This window comes from Acomys minous (genome assembly GCF_964271855.1).
Source record: "Acomys minous genome assembly, chromosome: 11".
Lineage (NCBI taxonomy): Eukaryota > Metazoa > Chordata > Mammalia > Rodentia > Muridae > Acomys > Acomys minous.
Genome location: NC_140492.1, coordinates 96,787,676 through 96,809,507, shown reverse-complemented (window position 1 = coordinate 96,809,507; position 21,832 = coordinate 96,787,676). Strand labels below are relative to the sequence as shown.

The 21,832-nt window shown below is 44.8% G+C and overlaps 1 long non-coding RNA gene across 2 annotated transcripts in view; it reads right to left on the bottom strand.

Moving 5' to 3' along the window:
• Window positions 1-614: 614 nt before the first annotated feature.
• The window catches only part of LOC311608593, a 35,053-nt gene continuing 13,835 nt past the window's right edge, over window positions 615-21,832 (bottom strand). Inside the window, exons 2-5 of one of the 2 annotated variants that reach the window (XR_014783031.1) lie at window positions 9,676-10,096; window positions 2,611-2,739; window positions 2,245-2,520; window positions 615-1,943 (exon numbers count right to left, since the gene is read on the bottom strand). This is a non-coding gene — a long non-coding RNA (uncharacterized lncRNA). The remainder of the gene's footprint in view (window positions 1,944-2,244; window positions 2,521-2,610; window positions 2,740-9,675; window positions 10,097-21,832) is intronic. The other variant, XR_014783032.1, reaches the window with a different exon arrangement.

The window sequence follows — 21,832 nt, the reverse complement described above, 5'->3', positions numbered from 1 at the left end:
CCTCTTGCAAGATGTGGGAATTATGTAACCCTAGGCAGCCTCCGGCTCCTAATTTCTCCAAAGGGGATAAACTAGCTGCCGCATAGGAATCTGAGAAGTTGAAAGATCTTAGGCTCAGCACAGTGTCTGTTCTTTGTGACCAAGGGCCGGAAGAGGTGTGTATAAACTGTTTAACTATTGAGGAGGAAAACCCTTCTCTAAGCTCTCGGCTTTAGTAAACTGGAAGTTGGCAAAATGAAGTGTCAAAAGACAGATTAACGTGAGACAGGGAATACAAATATATTAGTATTTCCACATATTTTACCTGACTGGGCATGATTTAGGTCACTTGGGTCCCTGAAGATGAGTCTGCATGAGTCTCTGAGCTGCAGAAAATAGCATGTGTTTCACAGGATCATATACTTTTACACATTTAATGATATTGTATGTTTTTGTGTGTGCGTGTGCCCATGTGTGTGCCTGTGCCCATGTGTGTGCGTGTGTGCATGTGTGTGTGCAAGTGTGTGTGCGTGCAAGTGTATGTGCGCAAATGTGTGTGTTTGTGTGTATGCGCATGCACGTGTGTGTATGTGTGTATGTGTGTGTGTGTGTGTGTGTGTGTGTGTGTGTGTGCGCGTGCGCGTGTGTGCCCTATAGGTTTCAACAATGGAGATACAGTTTGGGTTCAATCATATGGAAATGCTGAGAAAACATGATGGCAGGAATTGAAAGTAAACGCTACTTCAGTGAGGTTTGTCCACTGCAGACTCATCTCAGTGCCGGTTGTGTCCTCAGGGATAAGCCACGCCTGGTTTAGAAGAGCCATGTCCTAAGTACTCTGTGTCAGAGACATGGACGGTCGGTCATATCAATGTCTTTCTGCAACGTCAGAATTTGCTGGATGATAGTACATTCACAGCACAGCACTTTCAGCTGCAGCCATCTTCCTGATGCTCCTGCTCTCCTTGCCATCCTGTCTAAGGCTAACGCAGGTTGTTTCACTATGAAGCTAATTATTAGTATTGACTCTCAGACTGTCATCTATCGCACGGTAAATATCTCCGTATGCCTATTCATATCACTGTAAGCATCACAGGTTTTCGAGCGAAGCTAAAGAATTGAGTCCAGATACTGAGGTGAAAAGTACAGGACCAGATCTAGAGGAAGGAACATGGACAGATGCATGGCAGGTCCAGACAGCCAAACACGGGGACAGGCAAGTGGAGATTCATCAAGACTAGGTTGGAAGTCCGCTGCCTATAAGCCCTTGATGCACACTCCGTGTGGGCAGATGACAGGTTAGTTGGAGGCCTTCACCCTCACAGTGCTATGTGTCCACTGCTTTATAGGCTCCACATGAGGGATTTTATAAGATTTTTAACACACCATATGCCTTTACAGGCTCAATTAAATTTATAGAGTGGCATCCTTTCTACCCTCGGTAATAAGTCATTTATTAGTCTGTGCCGCACAGCTGGCTCCAGACAGGTGATGCCCTTCATGCATCTACTCCCCATCCCTAAAATGGAGTCCAAAGCTGTGTATTTTACACAATAGGGAGTGACTTTATATCAGACCTCAGCCTGACCTCAACAAAGGGAGATTGATGCCACCTTCCCAAAGTTGACATCCCAGGTGCCCTTCCCAGGCAGGCAAGAGGGCTCTTCCTGTCTCAAGTACCTTCACCACAAAATTCTTCTTATGCACAGGTGGTTCATTTGAGGATGCACCGTCCAGCATCTTTCAACATAGGTGAGCTGGTCAGCATTCTCACAATGACCCAATGGCCCATGCAGTCACCTGGATATGAAGCAACTGGGCCATAATGAAGGGACATGTTTGAAAGTCGCTGTGCTCTGGAGGAACCGAGACTATTTCTCTGTAAACATGCTGGAATCTACTGTGCATGGGTAGAACGTATGGGAGGGAGGTCCACAACTGAGTATTACTGTGAACCGAAGTTTCTAGGAAAAAAAAAAAAAAGAGTCACAGATTGTAGAAGGCTGATGAACTAACTGATTAGAATTAGTGATTCCAGAGAGATGGACGAACACGGACCCAGAGCCAACCCTTTTAGCTTATCGTTAGCCCCCCCTTAACAGCCATTCATTGTCTACCCCTGTGTCTGACCTAACATCGCTGTCCTACCATGTAAAATCTTTTAGGATATATTAACAGATCAGCAGCTTCCTCACAAGCTGAGGCCACCATCAGGATATCTGAGGCCCAGAGTAGAGTTCCTGGCTTTGCTGTATGCCGCCTTACCTGGCATTTCCAACAGAGTGAAAAGTGCCTTGATTTATGACTGCCTTTGTTCTGTGACAACACATTTCATAAACCACTTATCACGTGGGAGTATGATCTTTGGGTTAGCCTGACTCATTGCTCCCAGGCGTCTGTCCTTCATATCTGACTCCAGAGTAAACCATCTCTCTTTGCATTTGAGGTGAAAACTGGGTTTTGTCCATATCACAGACAGATTCCGGGCACAGTGGAAGATTCATCTGAGTTGCACGGCTGTAATTGGGGTCCTCTACGGTCCTGCATGTCATCACAAAGGCATCTCAGTAAGGAATACTGTAAGAGTCTGGTAAAGCCCAAGAGAAACATGGGCCCTCCCCATTGCTTTACCTCAGTTGCCCATTGACCCTGGAAACAAGAACTGGTGCCAGAAAGGCTGCTCTTCTCTAGTATCCAACCTAACACAAGAAAGGGACCAGCGAAGCTTCGCCTTCCTCATCGCTGCCCTAGGAATTGCATCTGTGTTGTGTTTCATAGGGAAGAGGAAAAGAAAAGAAGCGATGAGAAATTCACAAAGAGCAAATGAACTCTTCCTCCCGAGAAGACAGGGAGGCAAGTAGACAGAGGCCCAGATTCCATTCTGCCTTTTTTCTCTCTCCTTTGCCCACCCCCAAAGGAACAGCCCAGGCCCTGGGCCAACCAGAGGGCTTGCTCTGAACTATTTATAGTGCCCAGCCTTGGGCAGAGCTCTTCCGATGTGGATATTTCTAGCTCTTTCTAATTCAAAGCAACTCTCTGACAGCCCTGAGCCATAACAGTGTGTGTTTAAGTGCTTTTACACATCAATATCCCAGGTCTCAAAGGATGCATAGATTAAGACAGTATTAGTCACCCTGGTTTACTCCACGGAGTGAAATAAATTAGTCAGAGTATCCTTTGTTTTGCAGAAGGACCGCATAAAATAAACATAAAATCCCTGAGCTTTGGCTGGACTTGTCTTAAGATGTCTCTTCTATCATATCTGTATTAAAAAATCAGTGTCTCTTCTTCCCTAATTGCAGGGCACTATAAATGAGAGATCCATCCACCACCAAGGCCACTGTTAGTTGATCCTGCACAGTTCCAGTGAGACCCTGCAGCCAACTTAAACTGCATCCCAGAGACTTGGATAGTGGGTGAATCAGCTCCAGTGACTGGACTCAGCTTTCCCTAGGGAACTTCGGTTGGTGAGGTAGTGTAGGCTGCTACCATATCTGTGGGCTATCACCAAAGACAAAGGAGAAAGTGAGAGCTAGAGGGATCGAGACTGTGAAGTGAAGCCTCTAAATTCTTTTTGAGGATGCAGAGGAGGTGACACAAATATGTTTTGTATTCTTTTATATGCACCTAACAAAACGGAGTTGCTACTGTCGTTATGATATAACCTATTATTAACCTTTGCCTAAGAACTATAGGATTGTGTGGAAGTTAAAAAAGAAAAAAGAAGAGAGAGAGAGAGAGAGAGAGAGAGAGAGAGAGAGAGAGAGTTCTACTTAACTGTGTTGGTTTCTGCCTGCTAGTAAAAACCCCTCCCTTTTATTTTAGAAAGACCCCAGAAGAAGAAAAAAAACTAACTTGAGAAACAAATATGACATTCTGAGGTCAAGGGTCATATTACAGAACCTTTTTTGCTAGCAACTGCTATCAGTAAATGTTTGACTGTTCTAATTGCTACCTACAAATGTTTGTTCCTGTAAACACTTAACTATGGTGACTGAGGGCATTCTCTTGAAGAGGATATTGGGACCCTGTCTATCTTGTCTTCATTCCTCTTTCCCTCTGTCCCTCTTTTATGGCCACCATGAGGTGGACAATTTCTTCTGTCACATTCAGCCCACCGCAATGTTCTGCTTTGACACAAAGCCAAAGGCAGCAGAGCCAACAGACCATGAGCTGTAGCCCCTGAAAGTTTCTCTCAGGTGTCCTTTCAGAGATGGGAAGCTGGCTGGTAGGTGGGCCAACATGGCTACATGACATAATGACTGTCCTCCTCAGAACTTTCTTTGGAGTGAGTCAGGTAAAGCCCTGACCTACTTCCATCTTAGGCTTAAAAGCCAACTTACAATCAAGACAAACTAGGTTAGTTCCTGTTTGTGAGTAAACTTCTGTTCCTCAAGGATTGGGCTAGGCTCCACCTGTAACCTTAATCATAAATGGTTCTGTACTGCCTGTTTTAGAAATGACAATCATGTTTTTGTTTCAAAAAGTTGTTCATAACCATCTTGCAAGCCTACCTTTGTTTCAAGAGATCATACGACCACAGTGTTATGACTACCTGTTGTTATGACTACTTTGTTGTGCCCACCTTGCAGCCATGTCTTTGTTTCGGGAGGTCCTCAGGACTACCTTGTTACGCTTATGTCTGCTCCTGTAACCCCATCTATTTTGCCCCCCAATTTCCCCACTTGCAAACCCCCTAACCCTGAGCTATAAAAGCCTTGTCTTCCTCACATCCAATGCTGACCTCTAGGTACACAAATAAAAAGAAACAAGCAAACCTTGCTTTAATTAATTTGGCCATATTGATTTGGGGTGGTGGTCTTTCTCCTCCCATCTTTAGAATTAACACAGGAAGTATGGAAGCTCATCTGTTGTTCCCCAATGGTTTCTATCCCCCAACTCACTGGTTAGGTCTCTTTTCCACTCTAATTTGTAAGGAAATTTTTGTAATATGGTAGCTTTAAAATACATGTTTAAGGTCCAATTATGAACACTTAACACTTTTTAAACACTTAAAGCTTTTCTACTCCCCCACCCCTTCTTTCCACCAGTACAAGTATTTAAGCTCTGTTGACTTTTTAAATGTGTTTTGACATCTGGTGGTGACAGACAACCCACTCTAATCATTTCAACATTTTTTTTCTCTCTATTCTCAGTGTTTATTTGTCCAGATAAACCAGAGGGTCATTTTTAAATTAAAAATAATGTTTGGGTTTTGATTAAAACCGTGTAATGAAATTTAAATAGATTTAGGCAGAATTACTATCACATCAACAACAAGACTTATTGCCAAAAGACACAGTCTCCCTGTGTAGTGTTTTTTAATGCTTGTAGTTCCCCACAGATGCACTTAAGCTCTTTTCACCTTCCCTCCATCCTCAATTATTTTATATTTTGAATGGCTATTGGAAAAATGTTAAGAAAATTGGTTGGAAGTAGTTGACTAAATTTTCATTTTGGTTTTGAAGAGGTGTTTTTTTTGTTTGTTTGTTTATTTTTATTTTTATTTTTTTTAGATTTCCTCCAAGAGGCCAATTATATAATCTACAAATAATTATAATTTTGTCTGCCCTTTCCCAATATTTGGTCACATTTATTTTTTATGCCTAGTCACTTTTATCATTTTAGAAATGATGTTGAATACTAATACTTAACTTTCTCGCTAGTTCTTCCCATTTTAATAGAAATGCTAATAGCAAGGAGTTTAACCCTTTGAATCTACATGGTCACCAAGCTGACCATCACGGAGCTTCTGAAGTACGCACTTCTCTGAAGTAGACTCTGCTACTCTCTCTCTCTGTTTTTCTATAAAGAGAAATTAAGACACAAAGACATTGAGTAACTTTGCCAAGGTCGGGCTGGAAATAACTGGCAGAGTCAAGATTTAAATCCAATAAATGTGAGTGGCCTGATCACTCTTTCTGATCCTGGATTTAGCTAGAATGTAGATTGAAGGACTTTAGTGGCCCCAGCAATATTGATAGCATCTCATAGTGTTGATGTTGGCCAACAAGTGATAGCCACTACCAGTGTTGACAGAGATGGTAACTCCAGAAGATCAGAATCGAGGTAGCAATATTTAACCATTAGTGGCAAGTGAAAGACGCATAAACATTGTAAAGAGAAACCAGGTCACTGTAGATGCTGAGAGTCACACTGGATTCCCAAGAACAAGACAGATGGGTATCTAATAAGTGTATTGCTTAGAGCATATGATCACAGACATTACAAGTAGGTAGACAGAAAGTTGGCATCACTGTGGGCACCACAGTGAACATTCAGAATAACCCACCAGCTTCTACCTCAGCCAGTGCTCAGATCTAGAACCAATCAAGTGAGGGAAAGGCTGGGTCCCACTGTAGGGAACACTGTAAGGCCACAGCAAACTGTCTCCAAGTGAAAATTCCACCAATCCTTCCCAATGTGGCAGAACTAATTACACACTAGTAAAAGGACTGTTCCGAGGATTTTTCAAGGACTATTGTATACAGGATGTGAGTCAACATGGGTAGTCCTATTATAAAGAGAGCATTGGGAGCCATCTGACTGGTGGAGTCTGGACTCAAGTCTGTCTTATAACAGATTTGATGTGTTTATAAGTGCACCTTGTGCTCATTTTCCCAGCTCTTAAGAATATAATCTAGAGAAATACAAGCAAATAGGATCCCATACCAGTTGTCTGGCTTCTAGAATTAGCTCCATGCTGGTCATTAAGCTGTTGTGTCTCAGCTTCAATTTGTTCTGCCCCTGACTCCACCCACCTCACCCCCAACCCTGCCACAAATACCCCCCCACACACATACACACGCCCTGCCCCACACTGATGCTCTGTTCTGTGATGCTAGAGAGAACTGCCAACCACACATGTGCTTTGTCATAGGACTCCATATTTGAGTCTAACAATGAGAAAATGCTAGGGGGATCCAGGGACTCATGGTTCCTCTTTGCTCTGTGGTCCTGCTAGCACTGCCTTAGCCTCACTTCTCACCCAGGGACTGGCAATGCATCGCAATCATAGCACCAGCTCCTGCAAGACCCACCTCACAATAACTCTGGAAACATCAGCATCTGTTAGCCAGGCCTTCTAGAGTTCCCACGGTCCCACGGTCCCCCTGTTCTGCTGAGAGTCACCAGATGAGTAGAGGAGTGACCCCTTTAAGAAGTTTGAGACCTGGCTTCTATTTGAAGCCTCTACCTACCAGGAATTCCAGTTTTTTCCTTGCTCTTTCAGCTCCACCAGTGGCAGTCCCTGCCTTCAGGTTCCATCTCTGAGGGACCTTAGCATTCTCTCCTCGGTTTCCCAGTTGAAGAACTAACAATTCTTTGTGTTAAGCTTTCTCTTTAAGTAAAATGTGTGGCCTTTGCCTCCTGACACGAAAATGAAAAGGACACCAGAAGTTAGGAAGAAAAGCAGAAATCACAGCTAAATGACCTTAAGGAGGTCAGTCAGATGCTAGTCCCTACCAGGCTGGCATCAGGTCACTAGCCTGTCCCCTAGAAAAGATGGTTAGATAGTGCTATTGATGTTTGACTACCATAGTCTTATACAAATATGCAGGCACAGGATTACCCATGAATTGAAAGGGAGACACGTTTCACTTTTGTTTTCTTTCCTTTTTTTATACAATATACTTTGACCATGTTTTATACCTTCTACAATTCCTCCCAATCCTTTCCTCCCTCCCCAACTTAATGATTCTCACTCTACCTTCTCTCTCTCTCTCTCTCTCTCTCTCTCTCTCTCTCTCTCTCTCTCTCTCTCAAACTAAAACTAAAACACACACACAGGCAAACACACACATAAAATCTAAATAAACAAACAAAAAAACCAATGTAATGGATATTCTTGGTTGTCAACCTGACTATATCTGAAATTAACCAAAACCCAATTGGCTGGCACATCTGTGAGGGTTTTTTTTTTCTTAATTATATCATTTGAAGAGGGAAGACTCATTTTTAATCTGGGTATTTTGAGGTGGGAAGATCCACCTTTAATCTGGGCCAGCCACATCTTTTGCTCTCAGCCTACATAAAGGACATGGAAGAAGGAAGCACTCTCATTGCTTGCTTGCTTCCACTAACAAGTCTGTTCCCTCACTGGCATTAGAGCCCACTTCTTCAAGACTCTGTTGTGCACTGAAGACCCACTGAGGCGTCCAGCCTCTTGGACTGAACAACTATTGGATTCTTGCACCTTCTTTTGGTAGACACCCATTGTTGGGCTAGCTGGACCTCATCCTGTAAGCCATTTTAATAAATTCCCTTTCTGTGTAGATAGGTAGATAAATAGGTAGGTAGATAACTACTTCTGGGCATGGGGCCTGCTCGCGAGTATGGTTTGATATTCCCAGTGCCACTTCATTGGAGGAAACTAATGAAGCATTCAAATACATGAGCTTATGGGAGCCACTCTGGTTCAAATCACCACAGTGACCCTGAAGAGTCCACGGAGTCAGACTCTTTTGATTACCCTCTTGGATGAGCCTCCATGGGGAATCAAAGCAGACCCCTAGAGGACTACAGTGTCTGTGCCACCTGCAGCAGAGAGTTCTTGGCCCCTCTGAGAACTGTCCCTGAATGCTCCTGTACATGTGGAGCGACTGAGAAACTAGGAAGCGTACGTCAAGCGACTTTGACAGCACCACCTTTTTCAAGTTGAGTATTATCGAGACTACGTGATAAAACTACACAGGAAAAAAAAACACAACTACAACACAGCCCGAGACTTGAACTTCTCATCGTCTGCGTTATGCAAGGAGACAAACAACATAAACCAGCAATGGTGCTGGCTAAGGGGGAAGGCATCTGCAGATGGTGAAGGAGAAAGAACTGGAAAGTAGACAAGAAGACCTTGACTAGACATCTTCCCATTGTTGTTTCTGTTTCCTCCTTTTATTCGTGACCTTAAAGAGCCAAACATAAGACAGATAAAACCTAACAGGGGCCCAGGTAAATCTGAGACGCAGGGTGTGAGCTGCAGCCGATAAGGTCAATGTTCCCCTCTCATCACTTCCTCTTGAATTCTTTGTTGCTCTACCTTCCAGTGATTAAATTAATTACATAATTAAATGCAAAGGGACAGGCATAGGGAGGAGTCTTCTGGCCAAGGGACAACTTGAATGTGCCCAGCAGGCTACATGTACCAGGAAAACTTCACCATGCTCCTAGGAGCATCCCGTGAGCTCCCACAGACAGGAACTGGTCTATTTAAATATCCCAGCTGCCCGTCTCTCCCGCCTGGGCAAACACTGAGGTCCATGTTCTAGCCTGCTACACGGGGTCCCCAGAGGGACTGAGCTCAGGTCACCTACAGTGGACACATCCTTGAGAAGAGCTCTGACTCACTGCCCTTTCCTCTTGTGCCATTTATACCCTGCCACTCTTCCTTCTCACGATGTCCCCTGCCACAGGAAGCCAAAATACCTATCAAAATGTAGGCAAGCTGTCATTAACAGAAACACTCCCAGTTCCTCCACACCGTTACCCAGGATTGCCCCCTTCTGTAAATGCAGGAAAATGGGCTTGTGGGCTGGGAAAGGTATTCATGGAAATTACTTTAGTCTCATTATTTTAAAGACTGTCACTTTCAAGAAGGCAACTATGGGATGTTCTGTGGGTGCAAACCCTGATCTCTGCCTACAGAGCGAAGGGCAGGTGGTGTACTGTCACCCCACCTCTTTCACATGCCACTCTTACATGATCTCAAAGCTGGGCGTGCCATAAAGCGATCCTTCTATCGGCTTCTTATCATCCGAACAGGGGTCCTTCTAGGATTCTCCCATTTGTTGTCCCTTGGTCTTCCTCTCACACGTCATCATAAAGTTCACATGGGCTCTGCCTCTGCCTTTCATGTCATCAGAGCTATTCTAATGACGTCTGAATGAGGCTGCGTGGTGGAGGCTGCGAGCCATATGATACTTGGGTCTGACTTTGGAATACTTTGCAGTGTTCTATCTTGAGCAGTGGACGGTAGGGTGGTTCCCGGGGTTCGTGAGGGCTCTCTTCTGGGGAGAAGGCAACTTTCCATGTAGAGCCGTGGTGGAGGTGACTGGCAAGCAGTAATGAGTGTCACTGCTGAAAAAAAGAGGTTCTCACAGGACAGTCCCTCCAATGAACCCTGGGAAAGAAAGATGGACAGAGGGAAGGGAAGTCGGAGAGAGGTGAGAGAGGAAGAGGAGGAGGAGAGAGATTTCAAAAAGGCCTTAAATCACAATCACTTTTCCAGAGGCCTAATAAACTGTCCATCTAATAATGCATGGAATATTTTGGGAAGAAATTTAAAAACGATTTCCTTTTACCGTCAACATTACAAACTATTTCATTCTGCAAGTGACATTTTAATGGCCAAACAATCATTGTGCTGTGATAAATCTTGGAAGGCTAGGGGTGATTTTCATTTTGAGCTAGGTCATGATTTAAGTGATTTTTCATGGATTAAATTCCATTATGATCTGGGTGACACTTCTTGTAATAATAACCTCACTGTGTGCCCCCTCTTTCCATATTTATCTCCCCTTGACCAGCTGCCATTCACACCATGACCCTGGGATGGTGACAGTCTCCTCTGACCTTTGCAGTTAGTAATCCAGAAAGCGTTAATGAGCTACCAAGCCACCCTAGCCCCTAATTAGCTGTCTCCTGCAGCTGCAGCAGAGAATCTTTCTACTGTGAGATTTGAGAAGTCAGTCCTCTCAAGAAAACAAGGAAAGAAAGAACCTTGGACCCCAAGGAGCCTCTCAGCCAAGCACTGCCAAGCCTCCAGTGTGAGTCCAAACACTAGATATAGTGACACTGGTTAAAGGGTTCAAACACATATTCAGTGCAACATACCCCAAAAGGTATTCAGAAGCCAGGAATTATGGGACTACATGAAAGAGCCTGACCAGCAAGCAAATCATTCGTAGTACACGTGTGAGAGTATAAAACATTTGGGTCACCCAGATATCTAACACCGAGTCTTCCCTTTATATTGCCTGGGACTGTGCGTTAAAAACATGTCATAATTGGGCAAGCAAGATGGCTCTACCAGTAAATGCACTTGCCTCAAAGCCCAGTCCTCTAGTCCACATGACGGAGAGGCTTAAATTCTGCCAAGTTGCCTTGTGGTGTCCACGTGTGTGACATGGTATAAACACACACACACACACACACACACACACACACACACACACACACACACACAAAATGTAATGAAACATGTCATAATCAACTAATCAACAATAAAATATCCTGTGGAACTATATTTAACTCTCTCTCTCTCTTTCTCTCTCTCTCTCTCTCTCTCTCTCTCTCTCTCTCTCTCTCTCTCTGTGTGTGTGTGTGTGTGTGTGTGTGTGTGTGTGTGTTTGAATGCTCACATGTGTATTCTTGTATGTGGAGGTCAGATGAGACATACGTGGTCCCTGACTGGGCCTGACCCCAGTACTGGGGTTACAGACACAGTCTGCTGCTGCACCCAGCTTTTTATGCAAAGCAAACATATTTGCAAAGCAGGCACCATACCCATGGCTCCTCCTCCCCAGGCCAGGGTTAGTGAGTACTAACGTGAGAAAGGTCGTCTCGAACCCCAGCCTGAGATCCTTACTTTGGGTCTTGATCTGAGAATCCACACTATGAGCAAATGTACACCAATTTTATCCCTGAATTATTCTGACGTGTAAAAAGTCTAAATGAATAAAGGTCAAAACCCAGAGAATTGTGGCAAAATCCTAGGTCATCCTGACTTATGTGAGCCCAGCACACCCGGATGCCTTGCAGATGAAGCCGGTTAAAGCAGGCCAGAAGTCCTGGGGCTGCTGGAGCTTTGACCACGTTCTTCAAACCAGCCTTTTTGTATCCAAGTGGCTGTGATTCCCTAGGATGAAAGGGGCCAGCATTCTCAGCGGTACCCAATTTGCTTAGAAACAGCCTAGTAGCTGACTACACGGAAGTCAGAAGTAAGAGCCATGGCCTCTGTTCTCAGAGAAATAAAAGACAAGGTTTGCATCTAGCCTGTGGAATCAGAAGGAACATATTCTAAATTGGTCTCTGACCTCGAGAAGATCCAAGGCTGCAGCAAGCAGGCTGCAGGGCCTGGAGAAGGCTTCATGGGGGGGGGGGGCGGGGACGGGACACGTGGGTATCACACTGAAACTTGGCTTAGAAAGATATTTGGCCTGGACTAGGAAAAAAGAAGAAAAAGTTGGAGCAATGATGTGATATCTGGAAGGAACGTGTGTGTCAGAAGTTGAAGGCAAAGGCTTTGGCCCACCGGAATATTAGATTTCTATGTGGGCCTTGGGTTCACTTAGCTTAGAACTCACAAAGAGTTGGGAAACGGGCCCAGAAGGCAACCTTCTTAGTGGTTTCTGTAGGGAAAACAAGTAGGGTTGAATAACGGCTGGATCGGGATAGTCCTGGATTCCACACTTGGTTCTGCTATTTCCCTGCCATGGCATAAGAGTCCAACTTAAACTGTTTTCTGTCCCTCACGGTGATCTCCATTTTCCTCCAAGATGGGAGCAGGACTGCTCACCTCAGTGAGAGTCTAACGTGAGAAGTACAGGACCCACCAATTAGAAGGAAGTATTTGAATTTACAAGAACAAATGCGAAGGGTAAAAGCAGGCAGTAGGCCAAGGAGCTGCTCAGGCAGGCAGAGCTGGGATTGCAGGAGCAGCCTACAGGGGAGAAGCTGAAAAGCCTCATTCTGAGCTAACCAGAGAAAGAAAGCACGTTGCGGCCGGGGGAGTGGGGGGGTGGGGGGGGTGGGAGGGGGAAGGGGTGGGGTGGGGTTAGGGGAGGGGTGTCCCGGGCCACAGCTCCAGGGCTCACAAGTTGTCCTTGCGTATGAGGAGAACCTGAGGATCACCTTCCCCTAAACAAAAGAGGAGGTGAGGGTGTCACGTGACAGCTCCCCAATGTCAACCAAGCCTCATCTTTTCTTCACCTCCCCTCCCTGGAAAAAACCAAGCCCAAAGGAAGGCAGGCGGCTGCAAGGACAAAGCAGATCATGCCAGACTGCTGGATGGGCAAAGAGGGCTTCCCCTCTGTAAATCCCAGAAGGAATGTTTCAGAGACGTTCTCGTTCTCACATTGATTTTTTTCCCTTTGTGTTTGAAACCTGACTTTAAAGCCTTTTTCTTTTTCATTTTCTTATATTTGGACAGGAACATCACAGGCATTGAGTAACGCAGTGACATAGGCCTTACTCCAAAGCGGTTGACTTCTTTGAACCTCTATGCTAGCAACTGAGTGATTTTCTTTCTTCTTTTCTTGTTTTTGTTGTTTTGTTTTTTATTTAATTAATTGATTCAGATTACATCTCACTTGTTATCCTATCCCTTGTATCCTCCCATTCCTCCGTTCCCCCTCCTGCTTTCACCCTATTCCCCTCCCCTTGTTTTATTTTTTGAGCGTTCATTTGTTTTTTTCCACACAGTTTTCCTTTGTAGCCCTAGCTGTCCTGGAACTTACTCTGTAGACCAGGCTGGCCTCGAACTCACAGAGACCAGCCTGCTTCTGCCTCCTGAGTGCTGGGATTAAAGGTGTGTGCCACCACCACCTGGCTTAATTGAGTGACTCTCTAGATGACCAGTAGTACCTGAGCTAATGATACTTTACGTCCAAGAAAAGACTCCGTAGCTGTGGACATAAACCTTTCCTGATGCCTATGTATCTCACCTGTATGGAGACTCATCAGCAGTGTAAGACTGAGACCTCTAGAAAGATCTCTAGTCTGTTCCCGGAGTCCCCACTAAGAGGCAGAGTCTGTTGTCGATGCAAATGAATAGAAATAGGAATTTACTGAGCTATTGCAATGGGGTCTGCCCAGCTCTTTCAAGCTGCAGACCCCAAGAAGCAGAGGCATGGGCCTTTTATAGGGTTTAGACAAAGAAATGAGTTTTACAGTATGTGATTGGTTGGCATTTGGGCAGAAAAGCTGCAAGCAGGGAGTTAACAAGTCTTGGCGTTTGGTGGTTGGATAACGGGTGGAGGGGCAAGTTAACCTATGAAAAGATTGGTTGAAGCAGTCACAGGGGGCGTTTAGGAACTTTTTTAGTTGGGGAGGGGTATTAGAAAATTTAAACACAGCTGGTTGTCCTTGAGTCCAGCTGTACCCTGATTCACAGACTGAGGCCTTGAGTCAAGTTGGACTTTTCAAGGTTTTTTTTTTTCTGTCCCTGACACACACACACACACACACACACACACACACACACACACACAGTGATCTGATATCTGTCTGTCCTTGGTTCAAGCTGGACCCTCTAGAAATTTACATGCTTTGGCCTTAATGGGGGTCCTTAAGGGGGCTGCTTCCTTCAGTGGTAGTATGGTAAGCTCTTGCAATGTGTGGCTGTTGAGCTATCTGTTTTGGATGGAGCCAGAGCCTCGGGTGAACCTGCCCACAGATTGTCAATTAGCTAGCTGCTAAGCCCAGACTCAGAGCGCTTCAAGCTTTTGCACTTTCACACAGCAGTTGTCACCCAATCTGTTCATTTCAGGAGAGGCCTCCACACTGATCACTTCTTTGATCATTTATTTGAGCTTGCACATGCAGGTGCTTGGTGTCATTAAGTTACGGAGATAAATCCACTGTGGCAGAGAAGATATCCTAAAGACTCCTGGGGTATAAGGGATCAGAAAGTATTTCCATCTGATTTCTTAGGTCTGATTTTATTTGACTTTTGAAATGGGGTCTCGTATATCCTAGGCTGGGCTCAAACTCATTTTATAGCAGAGGATGACGCAACACCATGGTAAGTCTTGAAGATTAGACTCAGGGTGTCCCACATGCCCAGCAAATTATTAACTGAACTGCATCCTCAGTCTCTGGGTCTGCATTTAAGGGTTTCATTTGAATAGAGTGTGGATACCAACTGATTGCCATGGTGATTTCGGTCATTGAAATCTCTTATGAGATTATTCATAACTCACAGAAGCTGAATCCTCCCTCTTATGGAGACCCTTGGATATTGTTATACTGAATCTGAGTTAAGAATATTCAGAGTTGGATGTGGCGGTGCACACCTTTAATCACAGCACTTGGGAGGTGGAGGCAGAGGCAGGCAGATCGATGTGAGTTCAAGGCCATCCTGGTCTACAAAGCGAGTCCAGGACAGCCAAGATAACATAGAGAAACCCTGTCTCAAAAAAACAAAGCAAAAAACAAACAAACAAATAAAGAATATTCAGCCATTTTCATAGAATTAGACAGATGCACCTGAAACAAATGTTTCCTTTTCTTTTCTATTTACTTTTGTTGTTCTAGGCAGTTTTCTTACTTTGCTTTCTATTGTTGAGATAAAAACTATGACCAAAACAACTCAGGGAGGAAAGGGTTTATTTCATCTTACAACTCCCAGGTCATCATGAAGGAAAGTCGGGACAAGAATTAAGGCAGACGAGGAGAAGAGATGGCTCTTCCAAAGGTACTGAATTCAATTCCCAGCAACCACATGGTGGCTCACAATCATCTATAATGAGATCTGGTGCCCCTTCTGGCCTGCAGGTGTAATACAGGCAGAGTACTGTATACATAATAAATGAATCTTAAAAAAAAAAAAAAGAAAGAAAGAAAGAAAAAAAAAAAAGAATTAAGGCAGACACTGAAGCAGAGACCATGGAGAAATGCTGCTTACTGGCTTGCTCTCCATGGCTTGCTTTTTCAATTTATGTAACACAGGACCATCTTCTAAGGGATGGCACTGCCCACAGTGGGCTGGGTCCTCCCACATCAATCATTAATCAAGAAAATGCCCCCACAGACTTGCCTATAGGCTGATACGATGAAGGCATTTTCCTAAATAGAAGTTCCCTCTTCCCAGATGACCCTGGCTTTTGTCACGTTTGCAAAAACCTAGCCAGCCCAGCACTAGTACATTTGCTTCCATCCCTTAGTTTCTAAAAGTCTGGGGGAATGACAGGAATCAGCCCATCACAGTGGGGAAAGCCTAACATTGGAATCACGAGCTGGCCACACTGCACTCACAGCCAGGAAGCAGATGGCAGACAGGAAGTGGGGCCATGCTATAAAACCTCAAGACCTACTCCCATTGAGCCATTTTTCTCAAGCAAGGTTCCACCTCCTCAAGGTTCTACATTCCAAAACAGTGACATCCGTAAGGCACCACCAAGTGTTCAAATACATGAGTCTATGGGGTTGGGGTGGGGCTGTCCTCCTCAAATCCTACTAGCTACAATTTCATTCTTCCTCACAGAGCTTTCTGTAACTCTCCAGCCCTCCATGAAGTTCCCCTCTGAGACCAACCAGAGGTCCATCATCTGGGAGAAGTCTACATGGTCACTAAAACAAAGAAAGGGAAACAGGAGAATCAGATTGGGTGTCCTCACCCCCTCAGGTGGGCTGGGATGCTCCGGTCTACCTGATCAGCACTAGCCACAGGCCACCAGATTTCACTGGCGGTGAGAAATAGAGTTTCTTCCCACGTGCCCAGAGGAGCCGGCATGGAAACGGACTTGACGAAAACATCACCTTTTCTCTGCAGCCACAGTCACCCAACAGTGAACACTGCCAGACGAAAAGAAACAGTCCCAATTATCTCACCCTAAAACTGAGTCTCAAGTGGAACCTTTCTTCAGTGTGTGGTTACTGAGATGGAGGGCAATTCACCCCGCTTCCCCCTGGCAATGTGGCAGGTAGATGGTCTACACCAAGATCACTAGACAAGCAGAAATGCCCACCATGAAACTCCATAAGAGTTGGAGAAGGAAAAAAAAAACACCTTAGGCTCCAATGGTGTTTCCATCTTTCCAACCCTTCCTTCTTTATCCTAGATCTTAGGAGAGACAGAACTATCCAACCCAAGCAGCGTCATGGACAGTGACAGCAGGCCTGACTCACCCACTTGGATAAGGGCCCAACAGAAAGAACTGGGAAGATGGCCAAGCTCTACAGGAGGGCCTATGTCACAGGGCAGGAATGGAGAGGGACGTCCTGCACTGAGCACAGATGTCAGTGTGGGCTGGGACTGTGCCTTAAGGCACACTGACCCTGCCCATAGTTAAGTACAACTCGGAGGAAAGTCCCAGGCACTGAGTAGTCAGGTTGGTAGCTAGGGAGGACCGACTAAAAGGAGGATGATCCCAAAAGCACTCTCCTCATCACTTCTGTAAGGAAGGGGGTAGAAGCGTACCTTTCTATGGGAAAAGGTCAGCATGAAGGCAGAGGGGGAAGAGGCAGAATGAGTTAGAGGGTGTTTGATGGTTCCCAGTGCTCATTGCTATAGACCAAGGCTCCTGAATGTTCCACCTCCCTTTGCCATCCGTGTAGAAGATTTGAGAATGAACGTCTGGCCCTGCAGAGACTTAACACTGTCGCCTCCATCTGCAATCCGAAGACTCCACATTTAGGTAGCCAAAGAAAGATGAAGATTGGTTTTCAAGGCTTCTCGTCTCTTTGTCTCTAGCACTTAGTGAGTAGGATGTAATGTTAGGTCATCAATAACACATCTGAATGAATGAAGGCTCAAAGAAAGAATTAGTTGTCCTCAGCCAAGAAAGCAGCCACAAGGGAAGGCTGCATCATCCGTAGGCAGATGAATCATCCAATGTGGAGCTGACAGCTGGGCCAATAGCACAGTACCTGTGAGTCACTTCATAAGAAGATTATCCTCCTGGACTGTACTTACGATCCTCCAGGGACTCTCTCATCTAGCCTCTGTGGCCAGGGTGTTTATGGTAGCAAGAGGAGAAAACTGAATTCCATATCGTCCCACCCCATCAAATGCTTACCTCTTCCAGGAAGGCTCTTGTGACTAATGGTGTCTCAGTGACCTTTGAACTCTTTATCATCTGCTCTCTCCTTTGAGTTCTAATTATATTTTTGCCTATGACCATTAGCATGAGTGAGTCATGTTCCTAATTTTCTCTCAAACCACATTTAGTATTTTGGGGGTATATTTCGTAATACATAATATACAACAGATATTTGTTCCGTGTTAATTGACTAATACTACCAATACTAACCTGTATTGCTTATTACATGAAAAGCCCAAGAAAACATACATACAATTATTCTACAATTCCATTCCCACAATAGGGTTGATATGGTTGCCCCCTATAATAATGGTAAGGAAACTGAGGATCACCTAGGAATCTCATCATGGTGAGGCTAATATTTAAGGCACGCCTGTGGGACTGGAGTTCGCAGTCCTAGCCACTCTTTGATGGGTGGTTGGAAGGAAAGATGGCAGCCCCAACATATTCTTACATGTTTTATTTTTCTTGGCAAGCCAAGAACCAGCTCTTGTGATTCCATAAGAGATTATAGTCGGCCCCATATGCCATGAGATACCCAGAGACGTAAGAAGAGCCATGCTGCCTGACCTTTGATACAACAGCTGCTGGGCTCCATTTGTGACATAAGCCTTCTTTCGTACACAGACCACCCAAAGGTCAGCCTGACCTGGTGACCCTCACAAGGGCTGCTTCTTATTTCCCAACTTATCCGTCAAGGATAATTACTTCCAAAGCCCCAAATCTTTATGATCAGCCAGAACCGTTATCTGATAGGAACTGTGAAACAAAATACCACCAGAAAAGAAGCTTCGGTTTCATCTTCCTCCACAGCTAATTTTAACCTGTTTCCTGCCCTTTGGATTTTCTCACCCGTCCACTTCCAGAGCTAATTGGCTGGAGGCTCAGAGGCTGAAAATTGAGGTAGCTGTCGCCCACATCTCTTCTGAAGTGACAAGCCCTTGCTCAGAGGTGATGGACGGAACTGTGCCTTCAATGAGCAGGAAGGGCCTTGTTTCCCAAGGACAAACAAAATCACCTAAGAAGCTCCCACTTCCAGTGAGGGAGCTGGTACCTTGCCTGACCTCTTGCTGAGCATCACCTTGGGCCTCTGTTGCAAACAAAGGCTTCTTAATTCCTGAATGGAGCCTCTTCCCACTGTGGAGGGCTCTCGGTGAAAGGTTGGCCCTGTTTCTGCACTAGGATATTAGTTTACACAGGGACTTCTTTTCAATGACATTCAGCTGGTTCAAAACCAACCAGGCCCTAAACTGTATAGGAAAATCTGCAAGGATTCAGAAACCAGGAGCCAGGGTAGGAGAATCCCCAAGTCATGCAGGCCCACCCCTGAGTGGCTCCTTCAAATGGATTCCTTGCAGAATCAAATTAGCTCATGGCTAGACACATCTATTCAGGTAAACCTCAGCCTGAATAGAAAGTGGATTCTTTCAAGACATGGCAATAGAGGTGGGGTGTTTTGGTTTCCTGAGCCATTATCCTTTAAAGAGCAAAATCTCTGTCTGTTCTCAAAAATATAATGGGCTTACCCGGCTCAGACCTCAGCAGCAGATGACTCATCGGATCTAGGCAGACCAGAGATGGCTAATGAAGTGCGTAATTCTCCCTCAGAGGAGCTGAGCACTAGTCCAAATACAATTTTATCACAGAACAAAACACAATTAGAGAAATGTGGGCATTTGTTTGATGATAAAGATCAGCTCAGGACTGAGCCAAGAGTTTTGGTTTTTTGGTTCTTTTTTTTTTTTTTTTTTTTTTTTTAATTCTTTTAGAAGCAGCTTTTGGCAAGGCTTATGCCATTACCTTTCATTTTAAAATCAAAAGGTCTGCTCAGTTTTTGATCAATTAGGGAAGTTGCTATTTATCATAAGAAGCTAATACCAAAAACTCTCCCTCCCCCTCCCCCCAAATAAGAAGCTTAAGGTACATTTGAGTTCAGGGACATGGCCAAAGTTGAAATAGAAAGAATTATTCTGAGGAAGACGTGGGTCTTCGCTTTTTTTTCAAGTCTTCTGCGTTTGAAACGCTCTGTGTATCATCTCTGTTTGTCTCTGCCAGCCCCTCCGACAGCATCTCACCTGCTTGGCCCTATGGGTCCCTCTGATCGCAGTTTAACCATCCTCTCCTCTCTTTACATGTTTCCATACATCAGGACGGATGCCTATTTGTCACAGCACTTGCCAAACCTTAAGGCAACGCGTTTACTGTTCTGGTATTTGATTGGCTCGAGCGAGATGTGGCCGGCCTGAGATTGGGTCCATTCTTGCTCAGCATGGCATCCCAAATTCCCAGCATGCCATGCGCCTGTCTCTTAAAAGGCTCGATGTGTTTGTGTTGAGTGGGTGTATGACGAACTGTTTCTCTGTGAAGCCCGCAGTTTTGCATGGGAGACCACCCTATTTAACACCGCTGTGATATTAATCAAAAAAGCTAGGCCCAGCCTCCTAACCTTGATGTAAAAGCGAAAATAATGATCTCAGAAATAAAGGCCGAGATCACACACCCTGCCCCCCCCTTTAGCAACACCTACTGATTGCTTGTCACTTTGTCACCACTACCAGGAAAGAGTCCCTTTTGTTAAAGGGACAGGATCGCTTTTCATCCAAACATGAACACATGGTGTTTATCCACGCAGAGCGTCACTGTACCATCAAATCATAAAAGTTAATTGGCCACATTTCCAATTCTTCAGCGCTATCTAAGTCACAATCTCTAGAGGCAGAGCAGCTGAGCTGTGGCAAGATGTGGCAGGTTCCCCGTGTGACTTCTCAAATAAATGAGCATCTCTGAGCCTGGATGAAACCTTACAGGTGTGTAGCACGCCCCTACACTGCAGTTTTTAACTACGAAACCCAAAAATCATTAGTGACAACAGGTGTCACTAGTGAGAGCAAGCAAGAAAAGCACATGAAAGTTGCCATAGATTTTCCTTCACCCTTTTCAGCAACTGTTTTCTTTCTTTTTCAATTATTTAGATATATTTATTTAAATTTTTATCTGTATGACTAACTATGCTTGCATGTATGTGTGTGAATCATGTATAGGCCTGGTACCTTGGATATTAGATTTTCTGCAATTGCATATATAGACAGTTGTGAGCTGCCATGTGGGTGCTGGGAATTGAACCTAGGCCCTTTTCAAAAGCAATAAGTGTGCTTTTAACTGCTGACAGTTTTTGCCTTGTTTTTGTTTGTTTGTTTGTTTTGAGGGTTTTTTGTTGCTGTTGTTTTTCAAGACCTTGTGGCCTTCTCTGTGTTTCTCTGTGTGGCCTTACCTGCCGTGGACTCACTTTGTAGACCAAGCTGATTTCAAACTCATAGTGACCCACCTGCCTCTGCCTCCTTGAATGCTGGGATTATAGGCCTCCGCCATGTCACCCGGCCCAGGCTAACCAGTTTATAAGTTCCAGTTCAGTGAGCGATCCTGACTCAAAAACATAAGATGAAGAGAGATTGAGGAAGACACGTGACATCAACATTAGACCTCCGTGTGGTGCATATGTACACACTCACACAAATACGATACATATCTATACCATCTCTCTCTCTCTCTCTCTCTCTCTCACACACACACACACACACACACACACACACACACACACACACACAACCTCATCTTCGTACTCATAGAATAACTTCATTTCCCAGGGAAAATGCAGTCTGGCTCAGCCAAGGACCCAAGAGGCTTAGAGTTGCATCATTGTTTTATTTCTACAATTCCCAAGCGTCTTTTTATAGCCGTGGATACCCTGAGAAGACCTAGTCAAAAACTAAGGAAAGGGAACAATAAACTCTGCCTGTGTCCTCAATAACCCCCCACCCCCGACACTGGCATTTATCAGCTCACACTATTCAACATCGAGTGGGACTTTTCATTTTTACCACCTTAATATAGCCCTGGGCTGAAAGGGTACAACACAGCAAAAACAAAGGTAGCCAGTAATTCAACATGCGACCAACAGGCAGTCAGCACCTTCTAGAAAGCAAGTCACTACTGCCACTTGCAGAGTGTGGCTTTTCCTCAGCTTGTGACATCTTTGAAGGTGAAGGCGATTCCAGACAATAGCTAACAGGCTCGTGCAAGGTCAGACAGACAGT